Raw genomic sequence first — 25888 nt, 5'->3', positions numbered from 1 at the left:
TGGTGACTGTTCATTCTGTTGTTAATTTACCCAGGAATTACTGAGTGCCTCTTCTGGGCTTGACACTGTGCTAGGCATTGGGAATGCAGTGGTAAACAGAAAGAGGCAGATTCCTACCCTCATGAAGCTTAGAATCTAATGTCAAAAATAGACAATAACCAAATGATCACATTAATTAGTGTTGTACAATGCCTTTGGTTAGTTTTAGTAGAAGAGCATATAATTGGAATATGTGATCCAATTAAGGGTAGGAGGGGGCCAGGAAGGGTCTCCTTGATAAATGGATAAGTGAGTTGAGGTATGAAGGGGACAGTGAATATTTCGTCTAGACCACGGTGGTGTTATAAGAATGGGCCATGCCATGTCATCTCTGTGGGGAATGACAAGGAGATTTTATTAACCCTTAAGGCAATGGGAAGTCATAGATGGATATGAGCAAAGTTGGGATTTGGAAAGCTTTCTCTGGGATCAGGGTTAAAAACAGATTACAGCAGGGAAGAAGTGGATGCAGCTAAATTACCAGACTATCGGAAGATTATTGGAATTACAATTCACTGATTATTTACATTTAAAAAAAATAAAGTAATGGTAGACCTGTCAATTCTACTTTGCGAAGCATACATCCTAAGGAAATATACCCCAAATACTTGTACATTGATCAGAAGTGGTCAGTGACTAACATTAGACCACTAATAGTACATCTTAAAATGAAATTACTGACTAAATGGGTTTTAGACAGCTAAGTTATTGCCAAAATTACCAATTTTAAAACCCCGTGTACCTACCCAAGTTGTCCTCACCCTAGTGTCACATTGCAGGGAGAAATATTAAGTGGGCTGTGATGTTTCAATATGAAGAGATCCTGCACAGCTACAAAGTATAGCAGGAAAATGTAGATGATGTGAAGATGTTAAATGTTAAACAAGCTGAATACAAATTATTAGCAGCACATTGATTATTAGGAAAAACTCATAAGTAAAGTTCAGAAGAGAAACTGAAATATTTCCTCAGGCTTGGTTACTTGGTTTAAAAAGACTTAATTGTAACACTTGAGTTTAACAGCAGTGTTGGGAGTGCAGTCTACTTATTCATCATTGAAGGGGCTCAGTCGCATTGCTTCCCAAAGAAAGTTGAGAGACTTTGCTGCCCACACCGTGTAATTGTAGCTTGATCCACTAGTCACAGATTCTTAGAAATAAGTAAACACACAGATCTTCAGTTGAGACTCTCAACTTCAGCGTCTTCATGATAATAACTGTACATTCCAAGTTTTTGGTACTTTATAGCACCTTTTTTCCTATAATTGTAAAGTGCCTGTGGGAAGTGATTGATTTTAAACATCTCAGCTTAATAAAAAATGCATAAGTTAAAGGTGGATCTGAGAAACAGTCAGATATCTGCAAAGCAATTTTTAAAATATTAGTGAAATTGGTGACTAAAAATGAAATTTCAAGTTGCTGCTGAATCTCCAAGAATAAACCTAGACTACATTGACATGTAATTGTTTTTCTATTTCAGAGTGACAACTATAGCTTCCATAAGAAAGTTTTAGAGACTCCTAAAAATGACAGATAAATGAACTAACCTAATCTGCAAAATTAAACTGTAGGAAAGAGTATGGACCTTGAAAAGATGGGTATGGTTCAAATTCTTTCCCTCAGTTGGGAAAATCCCATTACCCTTTGAAATTGCAGCTTCCTTGTAGGAAAAACAGGGATAAACGTAACTATCTTTCAGGGTTGATAGGAAATTTAAATGAGGTATTGTATATGCAAGAAGCTGAAGAACACTCAATTAGAATATTAGAGCCCCTTCCTTATCTTTCAGACTTGGATGAGTTTCTTGGTGCATTTTCTTCCTCTTTCCCAGCTTGACGATTAAAGCAACACCTTTCCAAGTAACAATGGAAATTTGACCTCCTCATCAGAAAAATGTGTATAGACACCTCTGGAGTCGAGCTATCCCATTTAAACCTTGGATTTTGGCTTCACTGTGGATGCAGGTATTTGAGGATGCAATTAGTTGAACTAATCTCACTCAAACTCCTAAGTGGGACTTCTTACTTGGTTTTCATCTAGCCATTCTATCTATCCCAACAAGAATCTGTTGCTAGACCTCAAAAACACTGAGTGCTGTCAGGAAAAAATGTGCAAGGCACCACAAAGATTATGGGGCATCTACTATGGAAAACCTAGATATTGTCTAGAGCATTGTTTGTGGTTATCTCTGTCTTTCATTGTCTTTGACTTATTTTTCAACTCTCCACATTGTAGAAAATGACTGATAATTCAAATGATTATTTTCCCTAAAAATGCAAGTGAACAATGTTTGGTGGAATGCAATGGACTAATTTTGTAGGTATTTGTAAATTTATTTTAACATTTTGTATTACCTATGTATATACGTGATTCTCTGAATTCTCTTTTGAACTGATTGTAACATCTTACTGGATCTCATTAATTAATGCATTAAATAAAGTTTTTGACCCATGTTCATTTTATGTGAGAGTCTTGATTTTATATTAAAAAATGATCCTTTGAGAGTGGCTAATCCTGACAAGGGGGATTCTCCCAGCACAGTGCACCAGTTCTTCAGCTGATCCTGACAAGAGGGATTCTCCCAGGACAGCGCACCAGCTCTGCTAAGGGACAGACTGCCTCCTCAAGCAAGTCCCTGATGCTGTGCCTCCTGACTGGGTGAGACCTCGCAACAGGGGTCAACAGACACCTCATACAGGAGAGCTCCAGCTGGCATCAGGCCAGTGCCCCTCTGGGGCAAAGCTCCCAGAGGAAGGAGCAGGCTGCAATCTTTGCTTTTCTGCAGCCTCCACTGGTCATACCCAGGTGAACAGGGTCTGGAGTGGACCTCCAGCAAACTGCAGCAGACCTTCAGAAGAGGGGCCTGACTCTTAGAAGAAAAACTGACAAACAGAAAGCAACAACAATATCAACAGAAAAGACCACCCCCCACAAAAATCCCATCCAAATGTCATCAGCCTCAAAGATCAAAGGTAGATAAATCCATGAAGATGAGCAAAACCAATGCAAAACACTGAAAATTCCAAAAGCTAGAAAGCCTCTTCTCCTACAAATGATCACAACACTTCTCCAGCAAGGACACAGAATAGGGCTGAAGCTGAGATGGCTGAGCTGATAGAAGTAGGCTTCAGAAAGTGGGTAATAAAAAATTTCACCGAGCTAAAGGATTATGTTCTAACCCAATGAAAAGAAGGTAAAAACCATGATAAAAGATTATAGGAGCTGTTAACTGGAGTAACTAGTTTAGAGAATGACATGATGGAGCTGAAAAACACAGAACGAGAACTTTGTGATGCAAAGACAACTATCAATAGCTGAATTGACCAAGCAGAAGAGAGAATATCAGAGCTAGAAGACTATCTTCCTAAAATAAGGCAAGCAGACAAGATTAGAGAAAAAATAATGAAATGAAATGAACAAAACCTCTGGGAACTATGGGACTATATGAAAAGACCAAACCTACAACTAATTGGAGTAGCTGAAAGAGATGGGGAGAATGGAATCAAGTTGGAAAACACTGCAGGGTATCATCCAGGAGAACCTCCCCAATCTAGCAAGACAGACCAATACTCAAATTCAGGAAATCCAGAGAACCCCAATAAGATACTCCATGAAAAGATCTACCCCAAGACACATAATCATCAGATTCTCCAAGGTCAAAATGAAGGAAAAAATGGTAAGGGCAGTTAGAGAAAAAGGCCAGGTTACCCCTACAAGCCAGAAGACATTGGGGGCCAATATTCAATATTCTTTTTTTTTTTTTTTTTTTTTTGAGTTTGGGTTTTTTTTTTTGAGACTGAGTCTTGCTCTGTTGCCCAGGCTGGAGTGCAGTGGCACGATCTCAGCTCACTGCAAGCTCCGCCTCCCAGGTTCACACCATTCTCCTGCCTCAGCCTCCTGAGTAGCTGGGAGTACAGGTGCCTGCCACCATACCTGGCTAATTTTTTTTTGTATTTTTAGTAGAGACGGGGTTTCATTGGCCAGGCTGGTCTCGAACTCCTGACCTTGTGATCCGCCCGCCTCAGCCTCCCAAAGTGCTGGGATGACAGGAGTGAGCCACTGCGCCCGGCCTCAATATTCTTGAAAAAAAAGAAATTCCAATCCACAATTTCATATCTGGCCAAACTAAGCTTCATAAGCAAAGCAGAAATAAAATCTTTTCCAGACAAGCAAATGCTGAGGGATTTTGTCATCACCAGGCCTGCCTTGCAAGAGCTCCTGAAAGAAGCACTAAACATGGATAAGAAAACCACTACAAAAACACATTGAACTACACAGACCAATGACACTATGAAGCAACTATATTAACAAGTCTGCAAAATTAACCAGTCAGCATCATGATGACAGGATCAAATTCACACACAACAATATTAACCTTAAATGTAAATGGCCTAAATGCCCCAATTAAAAGACACAGAATGGCAAGCTGGATATAAAAACAAGACTCACCATGGTGCTGTATTCAAGAGGCACATCTCATGTGCAAAGACGCACATAGACTCAAAATAAAGGGATGGAGGAAAATTTGCCAAGCAAATGGAAAGCAGAAAAAAGCTGGGGTTGCAATCCTAGTTTCTGACACAATAGACTTTAAACCAACAAAAGTCAGAAAAAGACAAAGAAGGGCATTACATAATGCTAAAGGGTTCAATTCATCAAGAAGAGCTAACTATCCTAAATATATATGTACCCAATACAGGAGTACCCAGATTCATAAAACAAGTTCTTAGAGACTGACAAAGAGACTTAGATCCCCACAAAATAATAGTAGAAGACTTTAATACCCCACTGGCAGTATTACACAGATCATCAAGACAGAAAATTAACAAAGATATTCAGGATTTGAACTCAGTTCTAGACCAAGTGGACCTGACAGATATCTACAGAACTCTTCACCCCAAAACAACATAATGTACATTTTTTTTCAGCACCACATGGCACTTACTCTAAAATTGATCACATAGTTGGAAGTAAAGCACTCCTCAGCAAATGCAAAAGAACTGAAATAATAAACAGTCTCTCAGACCACAGTGCAATCAAATTAGAACTCAAGATTAAAAAGCCCACCCAAAACCACACAACTACATGGAAATTGAACAGCCTACTCCTGAATGACTCCTGGGTAAATAATAAAATTAAGGCAGAAATTAAGAAGTTCTTTGAAACCAACGAGAACAAAGAGACAATGTATCAGAATCTCTGGGATGCAGCTAAAGCAGTGTCAAAAGGGAAATTTATAGCACTAAATGCCCACATCAAAAATGTAGAAAGATCTTAAATCAACACACTAAGATCACAGCTAAAAGAACTAGAGAACGAAGAGGAAACAAACCCCAGAGCTAGCAGAAGACAAAAAATAACTAAGCTTAGAGCAGAACTGAAGGAGATAGAGACACACAAAAAAAACCTTCAAAAAAATCAACGAGTCCAGGAGTTGGTTTTTGAAAAAAATCAGTAAAATGGACAGACCACTAGTAAGACTAATAATGAAGAAAAGAGAGAAGATTCAAATAAACACCATCAAAAATGATAAGGGGGATACCACCACTGATCCCACATAAATACAAACAACCATCAGATAATACTATAAACACATCTATGTGAACAAACTAGAAAATCTAGAAGAAATGGATGAATTCCTGGGCACATACACCCTCCCAGGACTGAATCCCTATATAGACCAATAACAAGTTCTGAAATTGAGGTAGTAATAAATAGCCTACCAACCAAAAAGAAAAAAAAAGAGTCCAGGTCCAAATGGATTTACAGTTGAATTCTACCAGAGGTACAAAAAGGAACTGGTACCATTTCTTCTGAAACTATTCCAAACAATTGAAAAGGAAAGACTCCTCCCTAACTCTTTTTAAGAGGCCAGAATCATCCTGATACCAAAACCTGCCAGAGATACAACAACGACAAAAAAACTTCAGGCCAATATCTCTGATGAATATCGATGCAAAAATCCTCAATAAAATACTGGCAAAGTAAATCCAGCAGCACATCAAAACACTTACCAACCACGATCAAATTGGCTTCATCCCTGGGATGCAAGGCTGGTTCAACATACACAAATCAATAAACATAATTCATCACATAAACAGAACTAAAGACAAAAACCACATGATTATCTCAATACACAGAGAAAAGGTCTTTGATAAAATTTAACATCCCTTCATGTTAAAAACTCTCAGTAAACTAGATATTGAAGGAACGTATCTCAAAATAATAAGAGCCATTTATGACAAACCCACAGACAATATCATACTGAATTGACAAAACCTGAAAGCATTCCCCTTAAAAACTGCCATAAGACAAGGATTCCCTCTCTCACCACTCTTATTCAACATTGTGTTGGAAGTTCTGACCAGAGCAACTAGGCAAGAGAAAGAAATAAAGGGTATTCAAATAGGAAGAAAGGAAGTCAAAGTGTCTTTTTTGCAGATGGTGTGATCCTATATCTAGAAAACCCCATCATTTCAGCCCAAAAGCTTCTTAAGCTGGTAATCAACTTTAGCAAAGTCTCAGGATACAAAATTTATGTGCAGAAATCACAAGTATTCCTATACACCAACAACAGACAAGCAGAAACCCAAATCATGAATGAACTCCCATTCACAATTGCCACAAAAAGAATAAAATATCTAGGAATACAGCTAACAAGGGAAGTGAAGGACCTCTTCAAGGAGAACTATAAAGCACTGCTCAAGGAAATCAAAGAGGGCACAAGCAGATCGAAAAACATTCCATGCTCATGGATAGGAAGAATTAATATCATGAAAATGGCCATAGTGCCCAAAGCAATTTATAGATTCAGGGCTATGGCCATTAAACTATCACTGACATTCTTCACAGGATCAGAAAAAAGCTGGCTGGGCGTGGTGGCTCACGTCTGTAATCTCAGCACTTTGGTAGGTCAAGATGGGTAGATCACGAGGTCAGGAGATCAAGACCATCCTGGCTAACACGGTGAAACCCTGTCTCTACTAAAAGTACAAAAAATTAGCCGCATGTGGTGGCGGGTGCCTGTAGTCCCAGCTACTCGGGAGGCTGAAGCAGGAGAATGGCATGAACCCAGGAGGCAGAGCTTGCAGTGAGCTGAGATTGTGCCACTGCACTCCAGCCTGGGTGACAGAGCAAGACTCCATCTCAAAAAAGAAAAAAAAGAAAAACACTATTTTAAAATTTATATGGAACCAAAAAAGAGCTCACATTAGCCAAGGCGATCCTAAGCAAAAAAAAAAAAAAAAAAAAAAAAAAAAAAAAAAAAAAAAAAAAAAAAAACAAAACTGGAGGCATCACACTACCCAACTTTAAATTATACTACAAGGCCACAGTAACCAAAACAGCATGATACTTGTACAAAAACAGGCACATAGACAAATGGAACAGATAGAGAACTCAGAAACAAAACTGCACATCTACAACCATCTGTTTAACAAAAACAAGCAATGGGAATAGGATTCTCTACTTAATAAATGGTGCTGGGAGAGCTGGCTAGCCATATGCAGAAAACTGAAACTGGATCCCTTCCTTACACCTTATACAAAAATTAACTCAAGATAGATTAAAGACTTAAATGTAAAACCCAAAACTATAAAAACCCTAGAAGAAAATCTAGGCAATACCATTCAGAACATAGGCATGGGCAAAGATTTTATGATGAAATTGCTGAAAGCAATTGCAATGAAAACGAAAATTGACAAATGGGATCTAATTAAACTAAGGAGCTTCTGCACAGCAAATGAAACTATCCTCAGCGTGAACAGACAACCTACAGAATAGGAGAATTTTTTTGCAATCTATTCATCTGACAAAGGGCTAATACCCGGAATCTACAAGGATCTTAAGCAAATTTACAAGAAAGAAACAACCCCATTAAAATGTAGGCAAAGGATATGAACAGACACTTCTCAAAAAAAGACTTACATGCAGCCAACAAACATATGAAAAATAGTTCAACATCACTGATCATCAGAGAAATGAAAATTAAAACCACAGTGAGATACCAAATCACGCCAGTCAGAATGGCAATTATTAAAAGGTCAAGAAACACAAATGCTGGCAAGGTTGCAGAGAAATAGGAGTGCTTTTACACTATTGATGGGAATGTAAATCAGTTCAACCATTGTGAAGGAGAGTAGGGCAATTCCTCAAAGATTTAGAATTAGAAATACCATTTGATCCAGCAATCTCATTACTGGATATGTACCCAAAGGAATATAAATTATTCTATTTTAAAGATACATGCATGCATAGGTTCATTGCAACACTATTTGCAATAGTAAAGACATGGAATCAACCTAAAGGCCCATCAATGATAGACTGGATAAAGAAAATGTGGTACATATACACCATGGAATACTATGCAGCCATAAAAAGGAACATGTCCTTTGCAGGGCCATGGATAAAGCTGGAAACCGTCATTCTAGGAAACAGGACCTATAATAAACAAATGAGTACAAAGATTTTAAAATGTGAATCACCTGGGGATCTTGTTAAAATGGAGGCTGAGATTCTACCTTTCTAACAGTGCCTGGGGTCATACTGATGTGGCTGGTCTTGAGCCCACGTTTTAATTTCATTTTAGATTTTAAGTTTTAGATAGTGTCTTAGTCCGTTTGGGCTACGATAGAAAAAAAAATACCTTAGTCTGTTCAGGCTACTATAACAAAGTTATAAACAACAGAAATGTATGGCTCACACTTCCAGAGGCTGGGAAGTCCAAGAAAGGTGCAAGCAGATTCAGTGTTTGGTGAGGGCTCTGCTTTACAGCTGGTGCCTTTTTGCAGCATCCTCACATGGACATTCTCACATGGAGGAAGGTGCAAACAAGTTCTCTTGGGCTTCTTTTAAAAAAGCATGAATCTTCATCCATGAGGGCTCCACCCTCATAACCTAATCACCTCCCAGATGCCCCACCCCTCCACACAACTGCACTGCGGAGTAAGTTTTCACAAATGAATTGGGGGAGGACACAGACATTTAGACCACAGCAAATAGCATGGTCAATGAAGATCTCTCTGTGGCTCAGTCTCCTTTTCTGTAATTGGGGTCAATAATTGATCCTACTACATAGGTGTTTGTACATTAAAGTACAGTATCTTGGACACAGTAATAATTCTATACCCTTTTTTTATAACTCTATCACTTAATTTAATTTTTAAAAGACTTCCCTGCAGAATAGCCTGGCATCCTTCTAAGGAGTTAATAAAATGATAATAGAAGCAAGACGGAGATAGGAAAGTTAAGGTGAAGGACATCCACCCTCCATTGACAATATTATTTCCAGGAATGGTAATAACAAGTAGAAATCTTGTGAAATCTGGGAGGTCTCAGTGTATAAATGTGGAATTGGACTTCTGAAAATACAGTATTTGGGTTTATTAAACCCCATAATAATTTTAGTAACAATTACTTCTCTGAGTGTAAAATTAATCTCAATTTATAAAATAAAGTAGAAATTTCATGTCTATCCTTTTATAGAAATTATTTTAGAGATATAGGGTAAACCCACAGGAACAGGAATATACAAAGTGCATTAAATTATGTATATTTTATTTAAAAAGCCAATTATGCTGGGAAATGTTATTATTTTATAAACAGAGAGCTAGGATTATGTAGATTATATACAGTTGGTTTTAGAAGCTAAGATATAGCTTATTTTAAACAGATGCTGTATTTCAGAAATGCATTTCAGAAATCTGTTTTTTCAATATATATAAAGCTGAGAAACTTCACCCACCCCCCTTTTTTAGGAAAATCCTCTGATGAACTTTACATTAAGATATTTCACAGTAAAAGAAAAAAAATAGCTTCATATTATGCTCTTTGGGGAGTTTGGTTTTTCTCTTTTGTATTGTGTGGTCTTATGTTAGAGTAATCCTGCATAGCACTGTAATCTAGACACAGATCATTGTTATTAGTGTCAATGATAATTATATCATACATTTTGTGATTATGGCATCACAGTCTTCAGAGGGCTTTTCCATACATTACTTCAGTTAATGTGCTCCACAACCCGAGAGGAAGGCAGAACAGGTATAATTGTTTTTTCTTTTTTTTTCTTTTTTACAAAGGAAGACAAGTGAGATTTGCTGAAAATTGCATGGTTGAGAAATGGAGGAACACGAATCAGAACCCAAGGCTTCAGAATTCTGACTCATTGCTCTGCACCCAGACCATCTAACATTGCACTGAGACTCTGACAAGGCAGGCGATGATCTGTGATGACCTTGCTGAATATATTAAGCAGAAATGAGAAGATGTAGGACCAAATGTAGATAAGGAAAGGAAACCTGTCCTAATTGGGTTGTCTTTCCTTTAAGTACCTGAGCAATGGATGGAAGCAGAGACTCAGAATGGTAACCCTCTTGATCAACATCCTTTTTCAGGATGACGATTCAGGATGATGGTTTGGAAGCATTCTTTTCGAAAACTTCTTGGTAGTTGATGCAGAATGAAATACTGTCCAACTGAGAAAGAGATGGAGAAGTATCCAGTGGCTAATGCCCAAGCTGATGGCCCTACCCCACCCCAGTTCTATTACCACCTCATGCCCTGCAGATTTTGCTGGGGTTTCTGGTGGAAATCCAGCTCCTCTTTAAAACTTCCTCTATTTCCTCACCCTCCACCTCTACTCTTAGCACTTGAGAGCATACATTTCATCTTTGCTCCTCTTCCTTCCCCAGATGACCCAAATAGAAAATACATCAGCACGTGGGAAAGAGCAACGTTGATCATCTTCATGGAAAGGCTGAGGACCCTGTGCCCTGCCACACATTAGCCAGGGTGAGCAAGCAGTGAGAGAGAAAACACTTTTTTGAAGCCAACTGGTAAGGAATGTTACTAAGCTACCACGTAATTTTCTGTAGCTTTCTGGCTGTGTGTCGCAACGCTGTTAAGGCCTGGCCATGTAGGATTATCCCTGTTACTTCCAAATTTCAGTTTTATTTCTGAATTTAATTATCCACAAAGTTTCAGAAAGATCCACATAACTCAAGATCAATTACATTCATTTATTTTCATGTTTTCTGGGATCTGGCTGGTGTATTGGCTGGATCATCTGAAAAGCAGATACCAAGATGGAGTTGAAAATAGAAGAGATTTTAGGGGCGTAATTCTTGTGAAAGATAAAGGGGAGAAAAAGCAAGAGAAAGCAAGGAGAGCCTTATGCCCAGATCTGACACCTGTAAAAAGATAGAGGGAGGAAAGAAAGATTGGCCAGAAAGGGCCTCAGACTGTGGGACAGCCACAAGATTGCTCCTAGAGGCACTTTGCATTGGTTCAATGGTGAGCACTTATGCCAGTTCTGTGCTCAGTCATTGGTTAGGTGATGTCCAGGTAGCACATAGTCCCAGCTTGAATACAGAGTCAGATTCTGAAGCTACTCATAGCCAGAAATTGACAGCAGTTTCTCTCTTGAAGGTAGAGCTGACTTGCACACTTCCACAGCTGGGCAAAGGAAAGAAGATGGTCACAGCAAGCTAAGTCCCTACCTGTGTATGTGAAAGGTTTCATCTAGTCAGTGGATTTATGCCATATGACCAGAGCATAGATACAGATTTATCCATGCATCCATGCATCTGTGGACTCATGTATGCATCCATCCATCCATCCATCCATCCATCCATCCATCCATCCATCCGCTCATTTCTTGCTTTAGATGATGGCAGCAATCTGCGGAAGCTTCTATCAGAAGAACCTCTCCTTGGTGCTGCCTCAGAAATCAAATCTAGATTTTGCCTCTTCTGCTAGTAAGGCTGTAAGTTCTGAATGTCAACCAGCTTATATCTCCACCCAACTTGCCTCCAGCTCTCCTTGTGACCATAAGTCAATGTATTATCCATCTGAGACCAAGCCCTTAACCACACCTTAATTGCTGCCAATCTGATATACCAATTATTTGAGTCCTGCTGGTACTTTGCTCCACTGGATGGATTGTAATTCATGTTATAGTCGCTTTGGTTCAGTGTTCCAGGCACAAACAATGCACACCAAGCAAGTGATGAAGTTTATTGCAATGTCGTTGGGTTCATGGTCAACGAGAGCAACTGACAAGCAGCAGAAGTAGCGAGCTGACTTGGCTGTGTGCCTTCCAGTTCTTAAGTCATTGAAGCTGTTCACCTTCAACATGACCCTGGCTTTTGGTAATAATATTTCATAGCAGTCTCTATCCAACTAATGTGGCAACAAGCCATGCAATTTTGAGCCCAGAGAAATCATGGACCTTTTGGAGAGCACATTATTTTGGAGGATGAAGTCGGTGGAAATGTGTAGGGCTTGGCAGGTGATAAAAAGAGGCTGATTTTTTAAACAAATAATTCTACCAATTAGAATATAATTCTCTTTGAAATCAGCTATCTCTAAGGTCCTTTCATTTCTTTCATCCCATTACTTACTCTATCAAAGAACACAAGTTTCACCATAATAGAAACCAATTCCCCCCCTTTTTCCCCCTAGAACAATGTTTATGTTTTGGCAGGCTTTCTCTCATGTGGCTTAAAGTACCACATGTGTTCGCAGGCATTCTATCAAGTAGTTTAAAGAGCATAAAACTTGCAGTAATATTTTTGGGAGTAAATTTTATTGTTATGGCTTTAAAACACGATCAAATAAAAATAAGAATTCCATTAGTAGTCAAATATTGTAATAATAGAGTTGAGAATAAATTTTACTGTTATAGGAACTATAAAACAGCAATAATAAAACATTATTATTGTGAATAAATTGTGTTGAGATGACTAACTAGAAACTATAAAACACAACGATAAGAAATAATCTAATCACCAGGAAAGATGTGATAATAATTCACCCTTGTTAGTGAGGAGCCCATGGTTCCACTTCATTGGCCCTGAGTTCCCTGGGTTACTGCTTGCATTCCATAAGGTCACAGAAAGATAATCTTTGGCCAATGGGGTTGGCAGAAGAGCACATATTACAGTGAAATTGGACGTGGGGATTGAGGCAAATCCAATTATCAGCGACAGTTAAGAAAATCCTGTGTAGTAATACCAAATGTCCTCACAACACATTTTAAAAATTATTTGCAGGTTTTACTAACAACTTGTATGTATTATTTGACTGCATTTTTATGTGTTTTTAAACTTTTATTTATATTCTTTTGTTTCAGAATAACTGTATGGAACTACATATTGGTTGGTGGGGGGAAGCCTTTTGTAGTCTTTCTTTTTATTTAGACTACCCATACGTCCCTCTGCCGTGAATCCATCTCAGTCCATTCCAATTAGCAAGAGTGTGGAAGGAAGACATCCTTAACTTCCAGGTCCCCCCTCTCTTTCTGTGGAACTGACAGTGCCATTAGAATCCTTGCTCCAAAATTAGTACTACCAAGGTAACTGCCAGTCCCCTCACTTGGGTGAGGAACAGAGTGACATGCGTGTTGCATTTTACCCCTCATTCTGAACAGCAAAATTCAAATTCAGGATTTTTGAATTAACTATATACCAAGGGAAGGATGCAAAATGCTAACAATGCAGTTTTCTTTAAGGTGCCATTATCGTAGGCAAGCTATGCTGAGTTTTCTGTACTCACCGCCTCCACTTTCTCACTTCCCTTTCCTTCTTTAACCAGCTCCAGGCAGGCGTTTGTCCCCACCACATATCTACTGAAATTGCTCTTTTCAAGGTCTCCGGGAGCCTCTATCCTGCTGGTTGATTGGTTAGTTCTTCGTCCTCGTTTGACCAGTGGGTAACTCCCAGTTTTTTGTTTTTAATGCTCTCCTCACTTGGCTTCTGGGACAAAATAGTCACCCATTTTTTAACTACCTCACTGGCTGTTCTTCACAATTCCCTCGCTGGATTCTTCTCTTCTACCAAGTCCTCTAAATGTTAGGTCAGCCCAGGGCTCAGTTTTTGTCTTTCTCTGTCTATACCCATGCCCCAGATGAACTCCTCTACCCCACTGGCTTTAAATACCATCGTGATATTGTGATATAATAGGAAATACATATTTTGTCTTTGTTCCTGGTTCCTGACACAGAGCTCCTAAAACCCTTGGAATTTCCTCAGTGATAAGATCAATAAAGGTGAAACGGCCATTTTTGTTATTCATGACGTCCCTTTTGACTATGTCTAAGTTTAAGTGAACAGGTAACTTTTGGAAAGTTTCTAAGTTTCTGGTTGCCAGGAGAATCAGCCATGTGATTAGAAAGTTGGAACTTTCAGTAATCCCCTCCCATCTCTGGGGAGGAAAGAGGGACTGGAGTTTTATTTAATCACCAATGACCAATGATATGATCAACCATGCCCATGTAATGAAGTCTTCATAAAAACACAAGGGAACAGAGTTTGGAGAGCCTCTGGGTTGCTAAACACATGGAGGGACTAGGTGGATGGCATGCCTGGAGAGAGCATGGAAGCGCTTATCTCCTCTATTTTTTTAACTGCATTCTCTTTACTTGAAATTGTAACATTTGTTTGTGTATTTGTTTATTTTTCTCTCAACTCTACTGTGAGTTCCATAAAAGAAGGGACTCTGCCTTGTTCACCTTTGTATCCTAAGTATCTAGTGTAGTGTCTTGTATACAGTGGTGCTCATGAGATTTTTATAGAATGAATGCATGAATACAGGGCAAAAGATTTAAACTGGGTCCCTAAATGCCAAGGACTCCATTTAAATACTCTACCTGCTCTGCACTAAAGTTTGCCTTGCTCAATTAGATTATTAGCAGTGGTCTTAACGTGAGTCTTTACTTTTACTGGTCAATGAGACTCAAGCATAAGTTGGCTATGTCTGAAAACATGGTGGAGTATCTGACAGAGTCCCTCATGTAAGAGGGACGTGGGGTAAAATCCACTTGGGAAAGGATTGACACTGTTTTCACTGCTCAGATTTTGAGAAATCTGGGTTTGTTTAAGAAGCTGGTGATGTGGTTCATCAGAAAAAGAGAAGGCATTTGACCCCAATCGAAGCCTTAGATTGAAAGAGGAAGAGGAGATTCTGAATAATGACCATGTCCATTATGACCAGAGCAGAGTATTCTTTCTGGTCTCATGAATAGGCTCGTGATTCAGAAAGACTAGCCTACTATTCCCATCCAATCTGTGTGAGGGGAAGAGCAGGAATGACTGCTCCTGAGTATGAGTGATGGGGATTCCTAGAAATACTCTGAGGTGACTTTACATAGGGAGGAAATTTATTTCAGGATCTGGTGAAGTTGAGCGCTCACATAAATTTGGTTTTAGAGAAGAAATGAAATATCAAATGGTACAGCATTTCCCCCATTAGAAAAGGTGGTTTGAGGACATGATAGAGTTAATAAAGCAATTGCCCGAGTCTCTTTCTGCTGAGACATCCACTAACTGACTTATCTCATCTTGATTGTGGGAGCCAGTCTTGATGCATTCATTCTCAAGGACACTTGATCCACTATCAGAGAGGCCCAGAATTTTCTAACTGACTCTGAGGCAGAATGAAGCCTCTGCTTGAAACCCTTTATCTTTTGGGGATGCTGGTTCCTGGAGGGCTGGGATATGATAGGTGAGTGTAAAGTGGGAAGAGGGACTGATTATTATGATTTAGATTGTCTTAATTGAATGCTTTTTTTTTTTTTAAGACCAAGGCAGCTGGCTTCTCCTTCCTTGCTACTCATAAATACCGCCATGAGATGAGAATAATAAAGACCACTGAAATTTATCACTGAATAATAATAGTCCTCTAATAATCCTTGAATAAATGAATAAATATCTAACAAACATTTCCTAACACAATGCATGACGTATACCAATAGACATGTCATGTTCTGTGATTGGAAAAAGAAAATTGTAATACAAATTCTATCTCCCTCATTTTCATAGTATATCAACTGGTAAATCACATTATCCTAATTATTAAGAAAAATGTTAAAATGACCAAATGATTTCATGTAGAGATAAGTACTATTAATGTTTTCAGATAGCTAGCTAATTATGTATGCAGCACTATTTCTGAAATATTTCAGTTAAATTGTATTACAGAAATTTTCCTATGGCATTAGCAATTTATTTAAAACATAGTTGAAATTGCTAATAATATTCTGTCATTTAGTCAATTCTTGCTCTTTCATTTTTACAAATAATGCTGTAATGATGAGCAACCAGCTACATAATTTTTTGTGCTTTTTCAAATCTTTGATTATTTCTCTAAGAAGTGGAATTATTGGGTCGGTAGCTGAGGAATATCTAAGAATCTTGCTATACATTGCCCAATTATCCTCTAGAAAGATTACTTCAATCTACACTTCCAATAACAGTGTATGAAAGCACTTTTTAAGTGTTTGGCAAATTGACAAGTAAAAAATACATACTGTTGACTTCCTTTGAATTTTTTGATTTATAATAAGAATAAATGGCCGGGCGCGGTGGCTCAAGCCTGTAATCCCAGCCACTTTGGAGGGGGGCCGAGACGGAGGCGGATCACGGAGCGCTCAGGAGATCGAGACCATTCCTGGCTAAATACGGGAAACCCCGTCTCTACTAAAAAATTTACAAAAACTAGCCGGGCCGGACCGAGGCGGGCGCCTGCTAGTCCAGCCTACTCGGGAGGCTGAGACAGTAGAATGCCGCGTGAACCCGGGAGGCCGGAGCTTGCTTTGAAGCTGAGATCCGGCACTGCCACTCCAGCGCTGGGGTGGCAGAGCCAAGACTCCGTCTCAAAAAAAAAAAAAAAAAAAAGAATAAATATTTTGTCTTGCTTATTACTAATTTTATCATTTTATAAATTGCCCATTAATGTCATTTGCCCATTTTTTGGTCTCTCCTATTCTTAATGAATCGTAAGTTCTCTAAATACATTCTCTTGAAATCTGTGTCTGTGTGTGTGTGTATAGTTTCCACAGAAAGTGTGTTTTTCCCTTGTTCATATGCAAATCATTATTTTGCTGATTTAGCATGTCTCATGAAGTATATGTGGTTATAACTGGTATTTCCTCTTTTGCTTCACAGTTAAAGAAATCTTGCAATGAACTTGCTCTCACATAACATAGAAACCCATTCCAATTTTTATCCAACAATAATTGTGTGATCTCAGCTTGTTCCTTATCTTTATAGACAGTTCAATTTCAGATATGTGCAGAGTCCAGGATCTCTGTAATATCAAAACTTGTTTGAATATTTCCTTCTCATTTTCCATTAGTTTACTTGGTTTCATATACATAATGCATTTATTTTCCTTTCTGAAATTCCTCATCCGTAAGTTGGAAACGAAGACTCTTACATATTTTACAGGAAAATATGAAAAAAAAATTAGGCTGCTTAAAAAATCAAGAGCTTTAAAACATAAATCTTTTGGCCTAGTGTTCCTGCCTCTGGACATCTATACTGAGGAAATAAACTAAAGTCTGAAAGAGTTTTATGCAGCTCTGAGATGCAGCTTTATTTATAATATATATATTCTAATATTTGGAAACAATTTAAATGTCTATGTTAGGTTATGTAAATGCTGATATATAGTATAGGACAATGGGATATTATTCACACAATAGAAAAATAAGTATAAAACTTTTTAATGGCATAGGAAAATATGTATTTTATGCTAAAGAAAAGAGGCTGTATATAAATCTAATGGAGTACTTTAAAAAATAAAATAGGGCCGGGCGCGGTGGCTCAAGCCTGTAATCCCAGCACTTTAGGAGGCCGAGATGGGCGGATCATGAGGTCAGGAGATCGAGACCATCCTGGCTAACACGGTGAAACACCATCTCTACTAAAAAATACAAAAAACTAGCCGGGCGAGGTGGCGGGCGCCTCTAGTCCCAGCTACTCGGGAGGCTGAGGCAGGAGAATGGCGTAAACCCGGGAGGCGGAGCTTGCAGTGAGCTGAGATCGCACCACTGCACTCCAGCCTGGGCGACAGAGCGAGACTCTGTCTAAAATAAAATAAAATAAAATACAATACAATAAAAATACGTACTAAAATGGTAATTGTTATCTTTGGTTGGTGATATTTTTCCCTTCCCTCAACTATTATTCATTTTGCAAATATTGTACAATGAATGTGACATAAAACTTTTATTTAAAAAATTAGATTCCAAGCTCAGGTTAAATTATGGAAGTGATTAGGCTCAGGCAGTGGGACTCAGATAAGACAGCTTCCATTGGACGGTTCCTCATGACTGCACTTGACCGTGCTTGTCTTTATTGGTCGTTTTTATTTAAATTATTAGTTATTGATATAAAATAATGGTCACTTTTTTGTAGCTCTTGCCAACTCAAGACATATGTTAGCTGCAATTTTTGATGGTCTTTATTCACCATGTGTGGTAATAGTCTAGAAAATTTAAAATTAATAAAAATTACAAGCCTTGTAATATTTCTCTTGAACATTTAGAAAGGTAGTCTCCCATATATTATACATTGCATACATCCTGAAAAAGTGCAACTCTGTATAATCATGTGGGATTTAGCAATATCAATCAAATGGCTTGAAAATGTTCATCTTCTTTGATTTACTAATTCTTCTTTCTGGAATGTAGCTTAAGGAAACAATAGAAAATTAGAACAAAGATTTACACAAAAAGCTATTATCTCTAGAATTATTTACAGTAGCATAAAAACAAAAAGGGACATAGCTTTAATATCCAGCATAGAAGAAAATATTTAAATAAATGATACTATGTAACATACGCTTACTGTCAAATAGTGTGCAACCATTAAAGAGTTTTCATTGGTTTGAGGAAATGTCTTTGGTAGCATACAGAATACAAAGAAATGAATACAAAATTATATATAGATATAATCTGCACTGCATTTCAGAAAAATAAATGCACAGATTAAAGTCTGGAAGGAAATATGCCAAAATATCAGTAGTAGTTACTCAACAAGGTGTAATTATTGATAATTCTTCCTTCTCTTTTCTATTTTTCTCTTCTTTTTTCACCTCTCCATACTTTCTATGTTTTCCATGTTAGGCGTATGTTAATTTTGTAAGCAGAAAAATAAAGTCTGAAAACACAGAACTATCATTAAATATTTATGTAACTATTTCTTCACCAAGTATTTAAAATACAAAATTTGCCTCAATATTCATTAGGGTTTTTTGCCTCTTTATACATTCCAGTCAAAATGCTATCAGACCATCATCTTTGATCTGCAGACTTTATTAATAATGTACCCCAAAGGATCATTTTCTCTATTAAACATTTTATGAATTCCCGTTCAAAAAGAATACACAAAGTACAATAATCTTTTCATTTGATCAGTGAGATGAGACCGGTGATAATTTGGGAGATTAGCCAGCTTTTTCCCTCCTCTCTACATGTATTATGCATCACCCAAGAAATTGCTTAGAAACAGAGAACAGCCTTTTCTAAGTATATGGTTTAAGCATTCATTTGAACAAAGTATTCGAGTTTCTGAGGCTTAAGTATTGTGTTTTAGTTCCACATACAAGTGATAAGCATTTTTAATATCAGGGGCTTTCACTTAAATCCCAGACCACTCACTTTTTTTGCATACGAAATGGACCCAGTTGTTCAATGCTGGGCTTAGGGAGTAACAGACTCACACATTTTGTAGACATTAGCCAAGAGTAAGGCAAATGCCTGAGGATGTTAGGTTATCTTTATTTAATTTATTCCCCTCAGTGCTATGGCATTGCCAGGGAATCCCAGCCCAATTGAAACAGGAATTCACCAGGTGCAAACCCCACTTTTTAGTGTACTCACTTTCCTAGACCACTGAGTAGATAACTGTGATAAGGGAAAACCCAAACATTTGCTAAACTATGTGAAGGAAGGAAGAGCAGCCATCATCTTTGTTCTCAACACCATTGCGGAACCATCGTCAATGATCTCATTTCCTGGCAGGACAGGATGGGCCAAACAGCCAGTGTGAGGAATGAGAGACAGGGTGTAGGGGGTTGGGGGAAGTTAAAAGAATATCCCCTTCATTTGCTTCATTCCCTCTCCTCTTCCCCTTCTGAGAAAGGATTAAAATGATTTTCTAGTGACTTTATAATACTTATTTTTACTATCTTTATAGTCCCAATCAGAGGTAGACAATTTGGATGATTTTTTAGCCCCTAAAAGTGGATTAATTAATACTTCATTCTTATTTTCTAGGATGTAATAAAAGAATAGTTAAGCGTGTGTCACAAAGTCTTCAGGAAAAAAAAAAAACCTGGGATAGTAGTATATACCTTAAGAATTATTGTTATGATCAAATGAAGATAGATAGATAGATAGATAGATAGATAGATAGATAGATAGATAGATTATAAACAGATAGATTATAAACAGATAGATGGACAGACATGATATAGATATCAAGTTTTTAGAACAGTTTCTAGCATACACAATTGCTGGTAAAATATTGGTTGTTATTATTGGCTATGCTTGAGTTTGGAATTCTGCCTCTCCTGACCTTAATACACTTTGTGCACCATTTAATGGGTAGTTAATCAGACACTAGCTTATACCTTATGTCTTGTTATTTAATGGCTAAGTTATTTTGCTTTTGATGTGTTTATGTCATATTGTCTTAAGTAGATTTTTAATTCTGCAAGAAAGAAATCTTCTTTTCAATTACTACTACCTATTACTACTTTTGCATAGAGTAGTAAGAGTATATAGCCACTGGGCTGTTGAGTGAGTTAAATAAGATAATAATATAAAGTGCTTTGACCACTGCCTAGCATATAGTACTCAGTAAGGGTTAACTATTGTTAGTATAAAATATACATATTTGCTGATTAGTTTATAAAGACATGAAATGTGCTCCTGAAAATGTATGTTAAGAATGAATTTTTATGAATTTTAAATACAATAGAAAATACACATATTTTCTTTACAAAATGATAATCTTTTGTAAAGCAATCAGTCTCAACATATTACTTCCACTAGTATATATTTTTATATTAAAATTTCTCACTCCAAAGCACCCTTGTTTATTAAAAAATCAAATGAATGGTAAATATTAGAAATACATTTGTGAGTAACATGAAGAAGATAATTGTTTCTCAACTATTACAATATAAATAACATTCATTTCTTTTAATCTTCTTTTAAAATTCATTTTTATTGTTTTAATCAATTATTTAGACAATCCTATCTCATGAAGACATTGAGATTGTCTTTTCATTTGGACAAGCTAATAGGGCAAACTTCATTCAACAATGTAATAAAACATTTTTAATTTTGAGGACAAAGAGCTTCTGTTAAGTTCAAATTATTATTAATATTACTAACAATTAATAATAAATCTAACTCTAAGTTTAAAGTAGTGGAATTGTGTGGAGAAATTGATTTCCATTCAAGTAGCTTAATGTGGTACATGATGCTAAGTGAACCAGAAAAAAAATAAAATTAGGACTTACATAGATATAACTGGAACTTGCGTTTTAATTAATTCTATCAAAATATTTTGTAGTTTGGCATTATTTGAGGATAATATTAGTTGGATGGCTAAATTATTCTTTGTACAATTTTTATTTTTAATATTGTGAAGCAAAATAGGGCTGTTGCTTTGTTTTGAATTGTATTTTAACACTTACTAGGAATTGACTATGTGTCAGATATTGTGCTCATTGTTAAACACAGATTATCTTGTTTAATCCTCATAAAAACCCCTTGGGAAAGTACTATTATTATTCCCATTTTACAAATAAAAAAATGAAGACTTAGAGAAAGAGAAGATACAATACTATTTTGAGCATTTTTTGAATGCTTGAGAAAATGTAGAAGAATAGGTAAAAGTCATAGAAATATTAGCTAATTAGATCTCTAACACACTTCATTGCAACTCAGGATCACTATACAAAAGTTTGTACCCCAGTAGCTCCACAAGTTCATACTCCAGTGCCATTAACATAGTAGTCATTCTGTACATATTTGCTGGGTAAATGAATTACCACTTAATATGCCCTGACAATAAAAATATAACCCCATTTCTTGCTTACATAAAGCATTTAAACTAGGAAACTAAGTAATTCAACAAATGTTTGTGTAGCTTAGAGATAGAATATTAGCTGTATGACTTACTAGCTCTGTGACTCTTTGCAAATTACCTAATTTCTCTTGGTCCCAGTTTTCTCATTTGTAACATATGGAGAATAACAATTTACAGAGTTGTAGTGAGAATAAAATTATATACTGTGCATGAATGTTTCTCTTTGGTGTGAGCACAATATCTGGTAAAGAGGCAGCACTGAGTAGCTCTATTAAGCTGTCTGTTAAAAAATAAAGCATAAATAGACATTAGGAATAAGCCTATATCTATTAAAAAATTGAATAGATAGTTAATTAGCCAGACATGGTGGCACATGCCTGTAATCCCAGCTACTCGGGAGCCTGAGGCAGGATCAGGATCGCTTGAACCTGGGAGGCGGAGGTTGCAGTGAGCCGAGATCACACCATTGCACCCCAGCCTGGGCAACAAGAGCAAAACTCTGACAACAAAATAAATAAATAAATATTTAAAAACTAACTAAATAAATAATAAATAAATAAATATTTAAAAAATTTAAAAAAAATTTTAAAGATAATCAATAATCTTATAAAACAGAAAGCACCAGGCCAAGATAGGTTCACTGGTGAATTCTGCCAAACATTTAAGGAAGAAATTATGCCAATTCTCTGCAATCTCTTCTAGAAATAGAAGCAGAGAAAATACTTCCTAACTCATTTTATGAGATCAGTATTATCTTAACACCAAAATCAAAGAATTAAAGGAAAAGAAAATTACAGATCAATATCTCTCACGAACACAGATAGAAAATCCTCAATAAAATATTGGCAAATCAAATTCGGCAATGTATAAAAAGAATTAGACACCATAACCAAGTGGAATTTGTCCCAGGTATGCAAGTCTGGTTTGACATTCAAAAAAATCAATTAATACTATCTGTTCTACCCACAGGCTGAAAGAAGAAACATAACATGATTATATAAATACATGTAGAAAAAGCATTTGACAAAATCTAACACACATTTGTGATTAAAAAGGTGGTAGGGAACTTCCTCAACTTGATAAACAACATCTCCAAAAAATCTACAGTTAACATTATACTTAATGATGAAAAACTAGAAGCTTTCCTACTAAGGTCAAGGCAAGGATGTTCCCTCTTGGCACTCTTTTTCAACATTGTACTGGAAGTCCTAGCTAATGTAATAAGACAAGAAAAGAAAATAAAAAGTATACAGATTGGGAAGAAAGAAATAATACTGTCTTTGTTTGAAGATGACATGATTGTCAATGCAGAAATCAGAAAGTATCAACAATAAAAAAGTCTCCTGGAATAAGCAATTATAGCAAAGTTGTAGGATACAAAGTTAATATTAGAAAGTCAATTGATTTCCTATGTAACATCAATGGACAAGTAAAATATCAAATTAAAAATAAGTTACCATTTACATTAGCATGCCTCAAAATAAAATACTTAGGCATAAATCTAACAAAATTTGTACAAGATCCGTATGAGGAAAACTCAAAAACTCTAATGAAAGAAATCAAAGAAGAACTAAACAAATGGAAAGTCCATGTTCATAGACAGGAAGACTGAATACTGTTAAGATGTCAGTTCTTCCCAACTTGATAGCAAGTTATTTAGTGGTTATTGACAAGCTGATTATAAAGTTTTTATGGAAAAGTGAAAGACCCAAAATATTCAACTCAATATTGAAAGAGAAGAACAAAGTCAAAGGACTGACAGTACCCAACCTCAAGACTTAATATAAAGCCACAGTAATCAAGACAGGTGTTATTGGCAACAAAACTAACAAACGAATCAAAGGGAGAAAACAGGGATCCCATAAATAAACCTACATAAATATAGTCAAAAGATCTTTGACAAAGGAACAAAATAGTCTTTTCAGCAAATAGTGCTGGAACAACTAGACATCCAAATGCAAAATAAGTGAATCTAGACATAGACATTGCACCTTCACAAATATTAACTCAAAATGTATAATAGACCTAAATAGAAAATGCAAAACATAAAACTCTAGAATATAACATAAGAGAAAACCTAGATGACTTTGGCAATGGTGATGAGTTTTTAGATACAATACACATGGCACAACCCATGAAAGTAAGAATTGATAAGCTAGACTTCATTAAAATTGGAAACTTCTACTTTGCAAAAGACAATGTTAAGAAACAAGAAGACAAGCCACAAACTGATAGAGTATATTTGCAAAACACACATCCGATAAAGGACTGTTATTCAAAATATATAAAGAACTCTTAAAACTCAGCAACAAGAAAAGGAATAACTTGATTAAAAATTGGCAAAAGACTTGAACAGACACCTCACCAAAGAAAATATAGAGATAGCAAGTAAACATAAAAAAAGATATTCCACATCATATGTCACTAGGAAATCACAAATTAAAACAAGATAATAATATTTGTTAATAAAACAAGAAGATAATACTTCACACCTATTAGAATGACCAAAATCCAAAACACTATAAAACAAATGACAACACTAAATGCTGACAAGGATGTGGAGCAACAGGAACTCTTATTCGTTGCTGGTGAGAATTTAAAATGGTACAGCCACTTTGCAAGACAGTTTGGCAATTTCTTACAAGACTAAACAAACTCTTACCATATAATCCAACTATTGCACTCTTTAGTATTTATCCAAATGAACTGAAAACATGTCAACACCAAAACCTGTACAGGGATGACTATAGCAGCTTTATTCATAATTGCCATATCTTGGAAGCAGCCAAGGTGTTCTTCAGTAGATGAGTAAGGATAAATAAACTGTGGTATATCCAGACAATGAAATATCACACAGTGCTAATAAAGAAATTAGCTTATTAAGCTATGACAAGACATGGAGGAAACTTAAATGCATATTATTTAGTGAAAGAAGTCAACCTGAAAAGGCTGCATACTGTGAGTCCAACTATGTTACATTCCGAAAAGACAAAACTATGGAGAAGTAAACAGAGCAGAAGTTGCCAGGGGTTAGGGAAAGAGAGGGATAAATTGGAAGAATACAGAGGATTTCTAAGGCATTAAAACTATTTTGTGCCTGGCTCAGTGGCTAACACTTATAATTCCAGCACTTTGAGAGGCTGCAGCAGGAGGATTGCTTGAGGTCAGGAGTTTGAGATCAGCCTGAGCAACACAGTGAGACCTTGTCTCTACAAAAACTAAAAATTTGCAGAGTGTAGTGGCTTGCATCTGTAGTGCCAATTAATTGAGAGGCTGAGGTAGGAGGATATTCTGAGTCCAGAGCCCAAGGCTGCAGTGAGCTATAATCATACCATTGCAGTCCAGCTTGGGTGACAAAGTGAGACCTTGTTTCAAAAACAAAACAAAACAATTTAGTATTATACTATAATGGTAAATATGTGTCATCAAACATTTGTCAGAATCCATTCAATGTACAAAGAATGAACCCTAATATAAACAATGGATGATGTTGGGTGATAATGATGTGTCAAAGTAAGTTCATTGATTCTGACCAATGTATCATTGTGGTGTGGGATGTCTATAGCGGGGAAGATTCTGCATGTGTGAGAATAGCGGGTAAATGGGAACTATCTGTATTTTCTGCTTAATTTTTATGTGAACCTAAAAGTGTGCTAAATAATAAAGTTTATTTTTAAAAAGATATACCATTGCAAAAATAGATTAGTTCTCACCATTATATGCAGTACAGTGGTTAATATTGCAGGGTCTTCAGTCAGACTGTCAGGGTTTAAATCCCTAATAACATTTTCCCTGTGATTCAGTTTCTTCATCTCTGAAATGGAGATAACAAGAGTACCTATCTCAGAGTTTTAGAGAGAAGTAAATGAGATTTAAATTGCTTAGAACAGTGCATGTCTTGTAAGTTTCACTTCAATAAATCTTAGTTATTATTTCATATACAAATTTTATTTTTATCTACAACGTTTT

The 25888-nt window shown here is 36.6% G+C and overlaps 1 protein-coding gene across 5 annotated transcripts in view; it reads left to right on the top strand.

The window, feature by feature from the left end:
* The first annotated feature begins 1875 nt into the window (after positions 1-1875).
* Positions 1876-25888, top strand: part of CPO (carboxypeptidase O) — a 67822-nt gene continuing 43809 nt past the window's right edge. For 4 of the 5 annotated variants that reach the window (XM_017893919.1, XM_017893915.1, XM_017893918.1 and 1 more), the window contains exons 1-2: positions 1876-2002; positions 10115-10870. The gene's annotated coding sequence lies outside the window, so the exon portion shown is untranslated. Of the gene's footprint in view, positions 2003-10114; positions 10871-25888 lie in introns of those variants that run through there. The other variant, XM_017893917.1, reaches the window with a different exon arrangement.

This window comes from Rhinopithecus bieti, unplaced genomic scaffold (assembly GCF_001698545.2).
Source record: "Rhinopithecus bieti isolate Rb0 unplaced genomic scaffold, ASM169854v2 scaffold_22522, whole genome shotgun sequence".
In the NCBI taxonomy this organism is placed as follows: Eukaryota; Metazoa; Chordata; class Mammalia; order Primates; family Cercopithecidae; genus Rhinopithecus; species Rhinopithecus bieti.
Note: the sequence above shows the minus strand (reverse complement) of the source record. Positions and strands in the feature narration are given on the sequence as shown.